Source organism: Cervus elaphus, chromosome 19, assembly GCF_910594005.1.
Source record: "Cervus elaphus chromosome 19, mCerEla1.1, whole genome shotgun sequence".
Taxonomy (NCBI): domain Eukaryota; kingdom Metazoa; phylum Chordata; class Mammalia; order Artiodactyla; family Cervidae; genus Cervus; species Cervus elaphus.
In genome coordinates, this window is record NC_057833.1 from 57398207 (window position 1) to 57416110 (window position 17904).

General features: G+C 39.2%; 1 protein-coding gene and 1 non-coding gene across 6 annotated transcripts in view; both read left to right on the forward strand.

The window, feature by feature from the left end:
* Positions 1 to 17904, forward strand: part of LOC122675803 (limbic system associated membrane protein) — a 681792-nt gene that overhangs the window by 240800 nt on the left and 423088 nt on the right. The window lies entirely within an intron of this gene.
* Positions 860 to 932, forward strand: TRNAK-UUU. Its single transcript has one exon. It is a non-coding gene; the product is annotated as a tRNA-Lys (tRNA).

Sequence of the window (17904 nt, forward strand, 5' to 3'; positions counted from 1 at the left end):
CCCTTTAAAATATGAGTCAACTCTCACTTTTGTTTTTCATTACCTAATAGTAAGTGGGAACATATCTTCCATATGTGAGCTGTCATTCATAAAATTCATAAATAGGGTGGCAGGGAAGAGAGAACAGAAGAGGAAGGAGGGTGGTGAAATGATAATAGAAATAAGAGGAGAGAGAGGAGAGGAAAAGCCTTCCCTGGTGGCTCAGGTGATAAAGGATCTGCCTGCAATGCAGGAGACCGTTTCGATCCCTGGGTTGGAAAGATCCCCTGAGAAGGAAACGGCAACGCACTCTAGCATTCTTGCCTAGAAAATCCCATGGGCAGAGGAGCCTGGCGGGCTACAGTCCATAGAATCGCAAACAGTGGGACATGACAGAGTGACTAATATGATGAGAAGAGGGAAAAGGAAAAAGGAGAAGTTGAAGAGACAGGAAAATTCTATTCTAAGAGACAAACTTGGGTCTAAAAATGTATTTTCAGACACAATTTAAACAAGGTAAACCTGGACTTTGAATATATGTTATATGCACTCATTTAAGCATCTGATATGAATCTGGTACTGTGCTAATTTATGGTGATGAAGAAAATGAACATAGAGCTTGGAGACAAAAGAGGGAAGTAACTGTTAACCCCAAAGCACTATATAAATGCATATTCTGATTAATGCTACAATGAAATTATGCCTGGAGGGATGGGTCTTTAGATTGGGTGATCTGGTAAGACCACTCCAAGGAGTGGTTAAATTGAGGCCAGAAAGATGAAAGAGTTCTACTTATGTGAATAGCAGTGCAAGTGAAGCTACAGAGGTGTCATTTGTATCACAAATTTCCCCAAAATACTCTTTACAGCTGGCTTAGGGAGCCTGGATAGCTCATGTGGTAGAACATCAGATTTTTAATCTGAGGGCCTAGGGTTCAAGTCCCTGTTCAGGTGACAAGGTCTCATTTTGGGCTTTCCTGCTAGCTCAGCTGGTAAAGAATCTTCCTGTAATGCAGAGGACCTGGTTTGATCCCTGGGTCAGGAAGATCCTCTGGAGAAGGGAATGGTTACCCACTCCAGTGTTCTGGCCTGGAGAATTCCATGGACTGTATAGTCCATGGGGTTGCAAAGAGTTGCACATGACTGAGCGACTTTCACTTTTTTATTCAAATTACTATCAAAATCTATTTATTGCACAGTTTCAGTTACAAGTGGGGAAAACTTGTTTCTGATCAGTAAATCAAAAGCAGTGTAGATTCATTTATTTAACAAGTATGGATTGATACTAAGCACTTATTATAGGCAAGATATGCTGTCCCAGGTGCTGAGAGACAATGGTGAACAGAAAAGACAGGAGTCACTCAGAAGTTCATTCTAGGGGTGGCAGCACTCTCACAGAGCATCATTCTCTGATCAGTGTTGCTTCAAGCCAGAGGGGCTGATGGTGTGTGACCCTCATGAAGGATATGTCTGCCTTTTCCTGTGTGCCTTTTGACTTCCATAGAGTTGATAAGGCTTTTCCTCAGATCTCGACATTTTTGTTATATGTTGTTTACTGGTTACATGTCTATTGGCACTTTATAGACCAAAGTGATCAATGAAGAACTAGAAAGTGTACAGGCTCCAAAGATTTTCAGAAGAAAAGAACATTTTTGGACCCGGAAAAATATATCCTCTTTGATTGCCTTAAAAAAATATTTATTTTATCTAGTTCTGGATTCCATATTCTTTTGTCAGATATCATTGGAATCTGCTCAGTGCACTGAAAATTTCTTATAGGAAAAGGAGGTGATTGAGGATGAGTCTTTTTTTGTTAAAGAAGCCCTTAGAAATATGTTTTAATATTGCTCACCTGTTTCTTACTTATGTTATACGTGTGACTGAGTGAAAGAATCTTGTAAAATGCTTGAGTGTCCACAGAAGAAGGGTATAATTAAGTGAGCATTACTAGTTTTATTATTTTCTGGGCATGGTTTAAAATAATTATGGTTGGGTACCACAAATAGTTGTTCCTTGAAATAGCTAACTTGGCAGCCTAGTAGGGAGGTTATGATCTTGGACTTGTGAGCCTAGTTGAGTCATTAAGTAACAGAGCAAAATATAATTAAATTTGACATCCTCACATGGGGAATCATACCCACAGGTAGTACTACAGCGTGAAACTTCCAGAAGGGTTTTTTTTTTTTTTTTAAAGAAAATTCATTAGAAGAGACTGAGGGGGAAAGTTGGAAAATGAAAATTTGTGAAATCTGCAAAGGAGCCACTTTCCAGTATTCCCCTAGAGAAAGAATTAGAGCTGTGAAAGTTTCCAAAAGGTTATATAATCTTCTATGTAGTTGGCGGCATAAATGGTCAGACCTCAGGCGGCCACATTGTGGAATTGGAATCACCATGAACCTTAAGAAGTCTCTCCTATAGCTAAATGCTATCACAGTCACACAAGGTGTCATTAGGGAATGCAGCCCCTTTTTGTTGCTGGACAAAGGTACTGTAATATCATCATTTAACACCATCTTCAAAAGGATCACACACAATATCATCACTTTAATAAAAACTCATTTCACTTTTTCATATTTCTTTCAAATTGCTGACCATATGAATGATATTTTACATAGTTTGAGATACTAATGTACAAACCATTTTCTGATTTGCTTTTCTGTTTAACATGATAGCCTAAACATATGGCTTTCCTGGTTCTATGGCTCAGTTGGTAAAGAATCCGCCTACAATGCAGGACAAGTGGGTTTGATCCCTGGGTTGGGAAGATCCCCTGGAGAAGGAAGTGGCAAACCACTCCAGTACTCTTGCCTGGGAAATCCCATGGACAGAGCAGCCTGGTGGACTACAGTCCATGGGCTTGCAAGAGTCAGACATAACTTAGTGACTAAACCACCACCATGTTTTAATGTTAAGTGGCTTATGTGTCTTAAGATTCAGTGGCTTTATAATATTTGAATGAATTGATAAGCCATAATAGATCAATCTCCTATGCTTGGATGTTTATATTGGTTCTAATTTTTGTATACTATAGATAAATTTCAATTGTTGTTTTTTTGACCAATTTAAAGTTTTGGTATAAAGCAAGTGCTTAATAAATATTTGGTGATGAGACTTTCTTGGCTAGTATTATCAGGAATGTCTGTTTTGATTTTGAAATCTCAGTTCCTTATCCAAAGATTTGTACGTTTTACAGTGTGACCAAATTACGTGAGTACCTTTTACTGTCAGCCTCTCCAGTATTTGTTACCATTTTAAACACTTTAAAATGAATCTAGGTTAATAGTTCCTTTAGTTTGCATGCATTGTGTCTATTATACTAAAGAATACTTTACCCTTTGTGTAATTCTTGTATTTTTAAAAGAGGATTTTTTTGTGGAAAAATTACAGAGATCTATTCAGAAAAAGGGTGAGATGTGAAAGATGAGAAAAAAAAGCAGCCAAGGTAAGGAAGATGTTAAATTCCTTCTCAGAGCCCACTCCTAGTTTCTATAAGTGGGGCACATTGCCTTTCTTCCTCTTCCTGTCCCTAAGCCCCTTTGCGCTCTGCTCAAGGAGCCCAGCTCTCAAATGTAGCTCTTACTGCCCAGACTTCACACCCAGACTAAAAGTCCAACCTACAAAATTAGAATGCAAAATTACGAGTTTAAGCCTTTTCCTCCCTCACAGTTAAATAGCTAGATATAGAAATGTGTTTATGCCCTGAAGGGGATACTTTAAAAATTTAAAATGAGCACCAAATACATAGTTATTAAAAAGTAATTTCATCCATGGCAGGCGACTGTCAGCCCATAGGATGTAGTGCTGTGGAAATAAAAAAAGTATCTAATTGTTTTTTTGAAGTCATAAAATTGGCATAATATCATAGAATGTTAAAGCTGCAATGAGTCTTAGAGATCACCCTCATTTTATAAATGAGGAGCCACATCCAGAGAGTGGTGACATTTCAGAAATCATGGAGCTTAGCATTCGTTGGAGCTAGAGCTAGAACCCAGAGCAGTGGATTTGTATAGCCTCATCTTTATGGGACTGTCTTCTGGGAAGAGAAGCAGCTGCCAATTCCAAATATGGAGATGAAACTGGCTTTTAAGGCTCTGCTCTTAATAGATGCTTAATAAGTATCTTTCAAGTGAATTCCCATACTCTGAAACTGAGACCAAAAAGTCTTTTGAAGATGAACAATAGAAAAAGACCATGTTGCTGGGTTTACCACCGCCCGCCTGACCACACACATGCACGCATGTGTGCATACACACACACACACACACACACACACACACACACACACACTTGTTCAAAGAATGTTACACAGAGAATTTCAAGCTGTTCTCTGCAAACTTGTATATTCCTTGGCATCTCTTTAGGGTCACAGTGAGGATGGTTTCTGGTTTGAGAGAGAAATCCTGAAAACTCCTGATGTTATGATGCCTGCGAACCCATAATCGCTGCTCCACATCACAACAAATTCTGAGAAATGATAGGAATAAGAAATTGTCATCTCGAGGTATCCACCTCTTCTAATGCTTGGTAGCACAAAATGTCCCTAAGTCACAGTACTCTCTTTTTTAGTGACTGACAAATTATCCTCTATTATACATTTTCCCATATTTAGCTTCTGTTCCAACCTCAATTTCTTTCATCTCTTGTCATTGCACCTCCTCCTCTGGTTCTTTGTTCCTTTTGGAAGAATTGTGTGTGTGTGTGTGTGTGTGTGTATCACATACAATATGTATTTGTATGCACATACATGTGCATACACATGCACACAGACATGTATGCAAATGACAGGGCAGAATGGCAAGATACTTTATTAAAATGTATGTAGTTCTTTTGCTACTAGGGCTCAAGGGCAGAAGCATAAGCTGTTACCAATAAAAAATTTGAGCCCACTCAGAGTCAAGTTAAAAAGCTGAAGACTGATTACATGGTACTAAAAATGAAAGCAGAACGGGGAGAGAGGCAGCCCATTTAAAAGAGAAGCGCCTGGTCGTGGGAGATTATCAGTGAACTCCATGCAGTACTGCTGGGTACAGAGAAGACCTCAGTGCTGTAAAATTGGGAAGCAAATTCATCAAATCTGTGTAAAAACTGTTGGCAGGTGGGGAATACAGGGGGATAAGGGAGATGCAGTGGTGGCAAGAAGCATTTTAAGTTAGTGAAACTGTGAATATGTTCTGGTGACAAATAACTAGGAGAAACCCACTCTTTTTATACTTTCTAAGACAAAATTAATCAGATAAGCCCTTTTAAGATCCATTGCATTCCACAGGTAATATGTTGGCTGTGGTCTGTGTTATTTCCTCCTGGGATGGATCGCATCATTAGTCTGCACTGATTTTAAACCTAGTCTATAAGTCTGCTTTTTCCACATCTCATGGCCCTCTTGCCTTGGTAGGTGACTATATGGAAGGATGGATTCCCACTCTTCTTCTCCCTCCCCTCCCCAACTCCCCACACTTGCCTCCCACTCCTGAGAACCAGGACCAAAGGTTCCACATCCACTATTCTTCCTTGCATTGTCAGATTGTTCAGTAGCATCCTCACATGCTGATTGATTTTAAGACTTGACCTGCTTTGTGTCCATTTTAAAATCATGCTGTCCTTTCACCTGAACCTCTGTGGAAATAAAAGCCTCTTCCAAACCCTATGAACTAAATATTTTACTATGCTTTGGGTTATGGCCTGTGGTGGGAACCCCTTAGTGTTTCCCATGGTCCTCTCTCATCCCCCATAGCAGCACGTGGGCAGATATGAGTACTGTGGTATGGAGGTTGGGAACAAAAGCACCAGGATTAGAAATACTTGATTTAAATCATTAACTGGGTGAATTATTTAAACTTTTTAATTCTCAGTTGCCCCATTTGTAATTGGAGATACAAATATCCTCATAAAACTTTTGTGCAAAATAAGCAAATACTGTATAAAATGTTTAGTATAGTACTTTGTACACAGTATCATTTTAAAGCGAATGGCTAGAAAACTGAAATCCACCGGGCTTCTTCCCACTAAATATAAACTCCTTGGAGCAGAGACTATGTAAGTATCTGTGCAGAACATAGTAGGCACTTAATTAATTTGGAAGTAATGACTGCAAGAATGCATGCATTTATGAACAAATCATAAAGCTAGAGTTCAGAAGATCAAATAACTTGCCCAAAGTCATCCGTTATTAAAAGAGCTGGCATTGAAGCTAAATGTATTTTATTGTGTACTACTAGTCAGTCTTCTGTAACATAAATGCTTTCTTTAGTTTCTTTACTTCATGGAGGATAAGCCCTTGCTTTTTCAAGCACAATTCCTGGAGCTTTACAGGCTTGGTGATAAAAACAGCCATAAATCTCGGGGACTTGATAATAAAGGGTTTTGGCTCAATTACCTGCATGAATTTATCTGTTTGGTGAAGGTGTGGGCTCAAACCACAACAGCCACCAGCAGTGAGAACTCATCTCCTGAGCCTTAATTAAAACAGTCCTTGGAGAATACAACTGCCTCAGGAAGTGCCAGAAATCGCGTCTGAAAGCTTCCTGATTGTGATATTTCCAATGTCATATTGCAGATTCAAGAAACTTGGGTGTTTGGAATAAGTTTAGGATAAGAACAGCCTCACTTTAAGTGCTTATCTTAACCACCAAACCATCTGTTCTTCTCCCATCGTGGTTCTATGTACTGTTGTGCATAAGAGCAAGCATTCCTCTCCCTGTCCCATTTTGCATCCGAACAAGATCTATTTCCAAAGTAGCTTATTTTCCTCCTTTCTCCATCATGAAAAGCAAAGCTAGCTGTGAACTTTTCAGCAGAACTGAAAGAATCTTCTTCACCTCTTTCCTTTTGAAATTAGTTTTTAAAATTTATTTATTTATTTTTGTCTAGGCTGGGTCTTCATTGTTGTGTGAGCTTTTCTCTAGTTGTAGCAAGCGGGGGCTACTTTCTAGTTGTGGTGCCCAGGCTTCTCATTGCAATGGTTTCTCTTTCTACTACAAATGGGCTCTAAGGCACGCAGGCTTCAGTAGTTGCAGCTGCCGGGCTCTAGAGCACAGGCTCAATAGCTGTGGTGCACAGGCTTAGTTGTTCCACCATGACATGTGGGATCTTTCTGAGTCAGGGCTTGAACCCACGTTTCCTGCATTGACAGGTGAATTCTTTACCACTGAGCCATCAATGAAGCCCTTTCTTCGCTTCTTTCTAATAGCTCCTTCCCAGACTCTTCCTTCCTAAATCCCTTGCTTTAAACTAGTAGTTATTTCAGTGTGGTTGCCTCCTCCCTCCTTTTTTTTTTTTTTTTTTTACTATTCACATCTAATTCATTACTATGCCTACTATTTTTTCTCTAAACAATGTCTTGTGTCTCTTGTATATCATCTCATCATTAGATTATTACACAAATCTTTTCTGTTTCCCTGCTTCTAGATTCTCCCACGTTCATGCCATCTCAGAAGAGATGGAAGAGTAATTGTTTTCAGATAATAAAGCAGGCCTATCAGAAAAAAAAATATAAGAAAAAAATAATTTGATCATGTGCCCTATTACAAGATGTACAGTGCCCAAAACAAGGGCAGTGAATGTTGCTTTTCTTCTCTGTCCTCATCAGGGCATACCTAGAGTAGCACATTCAATTCTGGGCACATTTAAAGAACATTAACAAACTGAAGAACATTCATTACAGAGTGATCCAGATGGCAATGGGCCTGGATGTCATGAGAGGTAAGAGACAAGTTAAAAACCCTGAGGGAGTTCATCTGAAAACAGAAAGACTAAAGGAAAACATGACAAACTAAGAGTTAAAGGAATGTTACATAGTAGGAGGATTAAACTTTTTTTTTTTTTTTTTTTGGTCACTTGCAAGAATAACACTTAAACCACTGACGGGAGACTAGGGTTAGTTGGATTTCAGATCCATCTAAGGAAGAAATCACTCATGTTTGATCTCTATACAAAGTGATGTGCACCTTTGTGAGATAGTGACTTTCCTGTAGAAGAAGTGAGTGCCTGGAAACGTACTTCACATTTTGTAGGATGTATTCAGTTATAGAGAAGGCAAATAGACCCCATGACCTCTTAGATTATCTGCAGTGCTAAATGACTGTGATTCTTCAGTATATGAATCTTGTTATTCATCATTTTCTTTCTTTGATACTTTTTGTTTGTTTTTATAAACAGATTTATTGAGGTGTATTTTACATATAAAAATCACTGAATCTAAATGAACATTGGAGCTTTTCAAGACTTTCCTAGAACAGTTTTAAGTCGACAGCAAAATTGAGAGGCACAGAGATTTCCCAAGTACCTCCTGTCCCCACACATGCATGGCTTCCCCCATTAACATCCTCTACTAGAGTGGCACTTTTGTTACAGTTGATGAGCCTACCTTGATACATAATCACCCAAAGTCCATAGTTTACCTTAAGGTTCATTCTTAGTATACTTTCTATTAGTTTAGACAAACATGTAATGACGTATCCATCATTATAGTATACAAACTATTTTCGCTGCCTTCAGTTCAGTCACTCAGTCATGTCCGACTCTTTGTGACCCCATGGACTGCAGCATGCCAGGCTTCCCAGTCACCAACTCTCAGAATTAACTCAAACTCATGTCCATTGTGTCAGTGATGCCATCTAACCATCTCATCCTCTGTCATCCCCTTCTCCTCCTCCCTTCAATCTTTCCCAGCATCAGGGTCTTTTCAAATGAGTCAGTTCTTTGCATCAGGTGGCCAAAGTATTGGAGTTTCAGCTTCAGCATCAGTCCCTCCAATGAACACCCAGGACTGATCTCCTTTAGGATGGACTGGTTGGATCTCCTTGCAGTCCAAGGGACTCTCAAGAGTCTTCTCCAACACCACAGTTCAAAAGCATCAATTCTTCAGTGCTCAGCTTTCTTTATAGTTCAACTCTCGCATCCATACATGACAACTGGAAAAACCATAGCTTTGACTACATGGACCTTTGTTGGAAAAGTAATGTCTCTGCTTTTTTAATATGCTATCTAGGTTGGTCATAACTTTTCTTCCAAGGAGCAAGTGTCTTTTAATTTCATGGCTGCAGTCACCATCTGCAGTGATTTTGGAGCCCAAGAAAATAAAGTTTGTTACTATTTCCACTGTTTCCCCATCTATTTGCCATGAAGTGATGGGACCAGATGCCATGATCTTAGTTTTCCAAATGTTGAGTTTTAAGCCAACTTTTTCACTCTTCTCTTTCATTTTCATCAAGAGGCTCTTCAGTTCTTCTTTGCTTTCTGTCATAAGGGTACATTAACTTTCCTATATAATCTTCTTATCCATTCTCCTCCGCCAGCCCTGGTATCCATGATCTTCTCCCCATCTCCATAATGTTGGAGGCTTCTTATTTTTCCAGATTACTATATAGTTGGATTCATATAGTATATAGCCTTTTCACATCAGCTTCTTTCACTTAGTAATACTCATTTAAGGTTTTTCCATGTCTTTTCATGACTTCATGGTTCATTTCCTATTAGTGTCAAATGATATTCCATTTTCTAGATGTACTCCAGTTAATTATCCTTCACCAACTGAAGGACATCTCAGTTGTTCTATCACTTTCATCGTGAATTATTTTTGCTTTAATCCACTCAGTTGTCCCTACCTACCATGGTTTCTCCTGACTGATGTATCATTGCACATCCATACTGACTCCTGGACAATCCATACCTATACCTCCCTCAAAGTCAACTCAGTGTCCTCTAAATAAACTCACCTCTCTGGTTGGTTGATAGCTGAATTAGTTAGGGTTTAGGCTATAGGAAAAAAGATCAACAAGCAAACAAACAAAAGACAGTGGCAGAAATGTAAAAGAAAGTCATCCCTCTCTTGGGTAACAGCTCAGGAGCAGGCAATCTTGATGAGGGTGGTTTTGCATGTTTAATAAATGGCTTCTGTCTCTAGCCCAGGAAACATTTCCTTTTCTCACCTTCTTGCAACAGTAGGCTCTTGCCAAGGTGCAAAGCAGTGCATACTCAATAATTTAAAGTGCAAGCTTGGAAGTGGCATGTATCACCTTCACTCACATTGCCTTAACCAGAATTTAGTCTCATGGTTGCACTGACTGTAAGGAAGACTAGGAAATGGAGACTTCCTTGAGTGGCCAGGGCCCAGCTTATATTCCATTGCAAATGAAAGGGATAATAGATCTTGGAGAACATCCCACAACTGATGAGGGTCACCCCTCAGAATTGGAAAAGACCCTGATGCTGGGAAAGATTGAGGGCAAGAGGAGAAGGAGGGAGCAGAGGATGAGATGGTTGGATGGCATCACTGACTCAATGGACATGAGTTTGAGCAAACCCCAGGAGACAGTGAAGGACAGGGGAGCCTGGTGTGCTGTAGTTCGTGGGGTCACAAAGAATCCAACATGACTGAGCGACTGAACAACCCCTCAGAATTATTTACTTGAGGGTTTGTTGCTTTATTTTTTACCTTTTTTATAACAGTACATTTGGCTGTTCAGAATAATAATTTGCCATTGATTCTATTAAGAGTTTAGTAATAAGTTCACATTTAAAATTTACAGCCTTAGATCTATCAGTAATTTTAACATTTTCTTTTTTTAGCATGAAGGTTCTGTGCTTTAAAATTAATGTCCCATAGTTCCTCTAAAAAGAAAATTGGCAAAAGACAGTGAACCTTCAGAATCTGTGAATAAAGTTTGTATGTTTGTGTGTGTTCAGTCATGTCTGACTCTTTGCAACCCCATGGACTGTAGCCCACCAGGCTCCTCTGTCCATGGGATTCTCCAAGCAAGAATACTGGAGTGGATTGTCATTTCCTCCTCCAAGGGATCTTCCCTACCCAGAGATTTAACTCACATCTCCTATATTGGCCAGTGGCTTCTTTACCACTGTGCCACCTGGGAAGCCCCAGGGTGGCATGGTTTAAACTATCTACCCCAAGGTACATGGTTTAAAATGTACAAATTGAGAAGTGATACACTGACAGTTCTCATAGTACTCCTGGCTTACTGATGAGACTTAAAATCTTTACATTTTCACACAGGCTCATTGTTTGCTCAGGAAAGCAACAGTTTTTGGTGCTTAAAGGAACAAATCAGTCAGGTTCTCTGCAAAGTGCTGCTCCCCAGTGTATCTGCCTGCGGTTGCACCCATCCAACTGATGAAAAGGGAAGAGTGCTACATGGAACTAGCACTTACATAAACTTGCAACTCCAAAGCCTGTTTCCACGATTTTTATAAGCTTTAAACATTAGTTAGATGGTTATTAAATGCTTAAGTAAACATTTGTTGTATCTAATCAACTCAGAAGGGTGTCTTTGAAGTTAATTTTACTTTTGTAGTTTCTTTGAAGTTTTATTTTGTCTCTAAACAAATTTCTCTAAATTAAATCTCTGCCTTAATAGGGTAGATGGTAGAAGTGAAATAGCATGGTGAATATGCTTAAAAAACTGTCAGTCTGGATGGATTAGTTTCTCAATTACTTCCTTCTCTATGTTGTTTAAAATTGGCTTTTCCTTCTGTTCTGATGTTTATCAGGAAATATTATGGTATTACCATAAATGGAAAGAAAACCATCATCTTTCACATCTTTAAAATTTGCTCAAAGGTAACTTTGTCATCACTCCGGAATCATTTTGCACCTAAAACTGAACTTTGTGCATCTTTCCGATTGACTGATCATAAGCATTCTTTCAATTCCAACTTCCATTTATTTGATATCACAGCACACACGGTTCATTATTTCTCAGAAGTACTAGACTGTGAATTGCCTCATGGCTGCTCAACAAACTGTGTCAAGCAATAAAATCCTGCGTCACTGGATTGGGTAAAAGTCTGCTTCTTTGGCATTCTTTTCATAGTCTTTATCACAGAATCCAATTGTAACTTGACTTTTGTCTTCTATTACATGTGAGGAAGCACAATCAGAATACTCACACACACTTTAACACGTAACACCAAGGTCTGCTGTGGTCTCTCTCCCCTTATCTGCGCATTTTGTTTATGTCTGAAAATAAGGGCTGATAGATGGGAGAATCCTCATTAAATAAAGAAAGATACGGACCTCTTCCTTCAAGATAAATTCAGACCCCAAATTACTTGTCATTGTTTCTAAAGTGACTAGTTCTTGTAAATCCAGGACTCAAATCTGGAACATCTAATAAGAACTCAATCACATACACATAAAATCGGCACATCACTGCCCACTACCATATTTAATCTGTGAATAATGAATCAGCCCACATTATCCTCTTTTTGGAGTCTCAGTATTTATTTTAAGTACCCTAAGAGCCCTTGGCTTCCCCATGTTTTGGGGTTGGCAGAGTTTAAAGTCAGTCTAGCTTAATATAATCTTGATTATTGCTTTTTGATCATCTGTCTTGGACTTTTCATTCAGTCATTCACTATTAGAAGTTTTCTGTACTACTGATATAAACTATGTATTTATGTTTACAAATGATAATGATCACCATCAACATCATCACATAAAACATGAGACACTAAAGCTAGATACATAGTATTTATTTCTAAACAATTTTCTATTAAGTGAGTAGTCAAAAGTAAAATCCCCAGATCTATCTGTTCAGTTTGAGACTCTAGACTAAGAACTAAATACCAGTTCACTGATCCCATTTGCTTTCCTTTGGACTCTAACTAAACTCTTGTTAGTTCTCCAAAATTAAAGTCCCCTCCCCTGAAACACATTAGAACATAAACACACACTGAAGCCACAGTGGATGCAGAAGACGGCTCAGTTTAAAGCTTACTGCCTTAAATAATCCCACATGTATGAAAAAAAAAATAAGGAAAACTATATGTATGGGGAAAAACAAATAAAAGTATAATGCTTCTAAAAAGAGTAGAATTTAAAGAGGCATTTATATAAAAATAATTGAGAAAAAATTGATAGATTTTATATACATTCATAATACATTTTGTAATTAGAATTAAAAGGAACTTTTTAACCTCATAAAGGAAATCACTAAAACTATAGGAAACTATATAATGGTGAAGTATTGCCTTGAAAGCCAGTAATGAGATGAAGATTCCTCATAACCCAATTTCACATTAAAAGCTCCATAATTTGTACAGTAAGGCAAAAAAGAGAATAAAAGGCATGAAGATTGGAAAGAGAAATAAAGCTTTTATTATTTGAAGAAAATATGATTGTCTACATAAAATAAGAGGATTTATATACTACGAGAACTATAAAATAGAAAAATGGTTGAAGACGAAAATCAACTGTGTTTGTATACTTCACCACAAAAAGCACACTTATATATTTCTTCTCAGGTAACGTTAGTGATGTTCACATACAGTGATTGGGGCTTGGATGCTTAACTTGCAAAGAGATGAGGACTTACAGGGCAGGAAGCCAAAGCAGCAGCACATTGGAGTTTATCTGGGCGTAGGAAAGTCTACCTAGAGCAGGAGTCATTGGAACTAGTATTCAGTATGGGTAGAAATGGGTCAAGAAAAGGACGTGGATGGATGGGACCAAGGTAGTCTTGGCTGAAGTGATATGTACAATAATATAGAGATGGAGGCCAGGGCCAACACAGAATTCCACATATTAGTATTGAAATGTTGAAGTGTTAGTCTCTCAGTCGTGTCCAACTCTTTACAACCCCATGGACTATAGCCTGCCAGACTCCTCTGTCCATGGAATTCTCAAGGCAAGAATACTGGAGTGAGTTGCCATTCCCTTCTCCAGGGGATCTTCCTGACCCAGGGATAGAACCTGGGGCTTCTGAATTGCAGGCAGATTCTTTACCCTCTGAGGAATGGAATAATCAAAGGCCTCAGGGAAGGAGTTGAGTTTGATTTGCTAGCCAACACCAGTGGAAACAGTCACTGAGAAGTTCACTGAAGGGAAATATAAAGTGTTTATAAATAATGGAAGATGAGAATTCATGGTGTTTATGCTAATTGAGGGGACTTCCTCGGCTCAGAAGGTAAAGAATCTGCCTGAAGTGCATGAGACCTGAGTTTGATTCCTGCATTGGGAAGATCCCCTGGAGAAGGAAATGGCAACCCACTCCAGTATTCTTGCCTAGAGAATCCCATGGATAGAGGAGCCTGGTGGGCTACAGTTCATGGGGTCTCAAAGAGCCAGACACAACTGAACAACTGAGCATACAAAAAGACAAGGTGATGCTAATTGAGAATGAAAATCTAGGACCCTGGAATGAGTCCATTGGTGTCTACACATTTGATTAAAGTAAGTTCTACTTTTCATTGGTCAGGAATGAGTCTTCAGTTCAGTCTGATAAAGCTCTGGAGACTGGGGGAAAGGAGTCTCTGTTCACGGTGTGTTAGCAGTTCCAGCTGGCTAGATGAGTTGCAATAAAGCAGCATTCGATTGTTGTATCTCCTGGGCATGTGCGTTAGTCAGTGGAACATTTTCCTTTTTCAAAAGTAATACAGAGTGACTGGATCTAGATTGGAAGCCATTTTAAGGGTCTGTTAGCCTGTAGACAACAGGAAGCCCCCAAAGTGCACCGAGAAGAGATTGGCACAAACAGACTTCTGCCCTGGGGGCTGGGGGCATGCACAGGAGCGCCCTGATGGGAACCACAGAGAGGAGTTGACCATCCATGACTCTTCCAAAGAGAAAGCAATTTAGTCATCTGAAAAGACACTAACACACAAAAAATGAGAAAAGACACAGTCCCTGCCTTCCCAGGAAGTGTTAATATTTTGATTGTTTGGATGAGCTTGCTGTAAAGAGGCCAGCTTGCTTTTAAAACTGCACTGGCTGGTGCTGCCTGAGTTTTACCAGGGCTTGAGGAGGCTCTGCTGGGAACGTCTATTAACAGTCTAGGCACAAGCTAGGAGCCAATGCATGCAAATGAAAAACAAACAAACCCAAAGGTGGGAGGGAGAGAAGGAGGTGCAGCAGGGAGGGCCAGGGAGTAGATGAAACAGGCAACCCACCCATCCGATGAATTCTTCTCTGCTCTCGATTCCAAACTGCACAGGCTTGGCTGAGCATGCACCTCACTTGTTAATCTCCTTTTTGCATCCCTGTTTTGTGGCTGTCAGAACTCCATATTATGCAAATTGGGTTTAAGCAATTAAGGCAATAATGTTTCCCTTGAAGAGTTTGACAAGGTGGTGGGAGCTTGGACTGAATTTTATAGACAGGAGCTTGGATGCTTATTTACCAACAAATAGAAGAGGAACAAGACAAGGGAAAACACAGCAGCACTATTCTTCACCTGAGCTGTGCTACTGACTTTCTTTTCTTCAGTTGCTTCACAGTAGAACAAAGGGTCACTCCACGGCATTAGCAGGTGGTAAATTTAGAACAGATGAGCACTTTTCACAAGATATAGAGTTAACCTGTTGAATTTGCTTCAGAAGGCCATGGAATAAAGTGTTCTGGCAGATTTTAAAGGGGACTGAGTGATTTCATGACGAATAACATTTGAAGCCAATGGGGTTCCATCCTCTGTTTGGGGTCACAAGCTGGTTGTCTTGCAGCTACAGAGAAACAAGACCAGAAACCTGGACTTTGTCTTCAATAAACCACACTGTGCAATAGATGAGAATGTCACAATCATTTTCCTCAGAAAAATCCACTGTCATTGGGAAAACAGATATGATGCATCAGACTCTTAATTGGGGATAGCACATTCCACATTTCTGTACTTAGGGGAACAATACCCAGATCACGATGTGCTCAGCTTGAGCACATGGCTGAAAAAAACCCCTCTGACAGCTTCCCAGAGACAGAGTAAAAATAAAAGATATCTTTCTCATTATTCTTGATTATTCTGTTACCATATCCCTCACTTCTGGTTCCTTATATACAACTTTTCAGTTTCCCTCACATGGAAATCTTTATCTTTTCCCAAGATTCCTCCTTCTAAAAGTATAATCCCTGTCACCTACCATCAACATCTGTAGGTACTCTCACTTTCCCTTTATTCTCCAAATTTCTCTGAGAAGAGTCAATGGTTGCTGGAACCACTTCCTCCCTTCCATAAATCCCTCAAAAAATGGAATTCTGATCCCTGCTCCCTGAAATAATTTTCTTAAAAAAGAAAACAAAGGGAATATATTGTTGGATATCCAAAATCCAAATATTCATAATATTACTGGCCTAGGTAGATCAAGTTCTTCTCCTGATCTCACTCCCCTTGATTGTTCTACAGCATTGCACCCTATTAGCCTTCTTGAAACTTTGACTTGCCTGCAACTCATCTTTCTGTTAATTCTCTTTCTCACTGTTCTTCATTCTGTTTGTTCATTCAGTGATTTCTTTATTCATTTATTCTAGTAGACATGCATTACATTTCTACCCTATGCTGAGAATTGTAGTATGTTCAGAGACTACAACATTGTGAAGACACAGTCCCAGCTTTATGTCTAAGGGGATACAATAAACGCAAATGAATTAATATAATATAGCAAGTTCAGTGTCATGGTAGTGCAAATGGGGTGTGATTGGAGGCAGAGAGAAAGGACATACAACCTGTGGGATGGAGCATAAGGAAGGCATCTTGAAAGAAGTGGCAATTGAGTTGAGTTTGAAGTTTTAAAGAATGAGTTAACCATGTATCTCTAAAAGTAAACGTTCCCCAAGATTCCCTGCTCAGCCCTTTTCCCACTCAGTTCCAGACTTCCTATGGCTTTAACCCTGGAAAAGCATGGATGACTCACTAGCATACATCTCAACAGTAATTTCTAGTAAGCCTTGATTTTCTAATAGAAATTCCCACCCAGATTTCGAACATCTTGGTGGAAACGTCTCTAAATTTCCTTCTCTAAATAGCACATCTGAACATTACCCCTGCCCATATAGCCTCCTTTTGGCCAGAGTACCCAGTCCAATTTGATAATACTCTTTCAGTGAACCACTAAAACTTGAAACTGTGGAGGCAGTTTGAGGTTCTCATTCTTCTGCTTTAAACTGCACAACACATTGGTCCCTAGCATTTGGAGACTATCTCCCAAGGAAATAGCATATCTTTCTTTTTTTCCTTTTTAGCCTACAGCCACAATTGTCATCAAATCTCACTATGAATAGTGACAAATTCCCATCTATCTCCCTGAATTTAGTCTCATGGAAATGCTTACAAAGGAAGTCTATGCAGGTTTTTAAACATTTTAATCCCCACTCTTACCTTTTCAGCATCATCTTTTCTCATTCTTTCATTCCTGTCTTGCATTTCACCCATACCAGATGGCTTCTGCTCACCTGCATAAGTCATTTTTGTCTGTATCTCCAAGCCATTTTTCACAGTGTTCCTTTTTGGATAATAACCTCCTCCTTTTTCTGATGGTGAAATTTAATTTATTTTTCATGTCCTAGTTTCAATGACATCTTCCTGTAATTCTCTAGGAAGAATTACTTACTTCCTAAGCAGTTAGAGATGGGTAAATAGATACAAAAATAAAGCTATACTTCTATCTATTTATCCATCTATATATGTATTAAAACAAGAGCATGCATTATCTTATAATAAAGCTGGCCAAGCCTATCGCTGCCCACTAGACTACATCTACTTTAGAAAAAGTTCTGGGTCTTGTATTTGGGCTACCCAGGTGCCTCTAGTAGTAAAGAACCCACCTGCCAAAGCAAGAGATGTAAGAGATGCTGGTTTGATCCCTGTGTCAGGAAGATGCCCTGGAGAAGGGAATGGCAACCCACTCTGGAATTCTTGCCTGGAGAGGAGCCTGGCAGTTTACAGTCCATGGGGTTGGAAAGAATTAGATATGACTGAAGCAACTTAGCACGCACACAAGCTTATATTAGTGCTCAAGAGATGCCCATATGCCCATCTGTAGAAGGAAACTATATTTCCCCTAGCTCTCAGTTTCCTAGTGTTCTGAAGAACCAGAGAGTCTCATTATTAAAAATAAAGTAGATGGTTTAATATTGGCAGAGAGAAATTAAGATTGGACTGAGAAGTAGAGAGAACAATCCAAATGATTTGGTTACAAAAATCTGCTG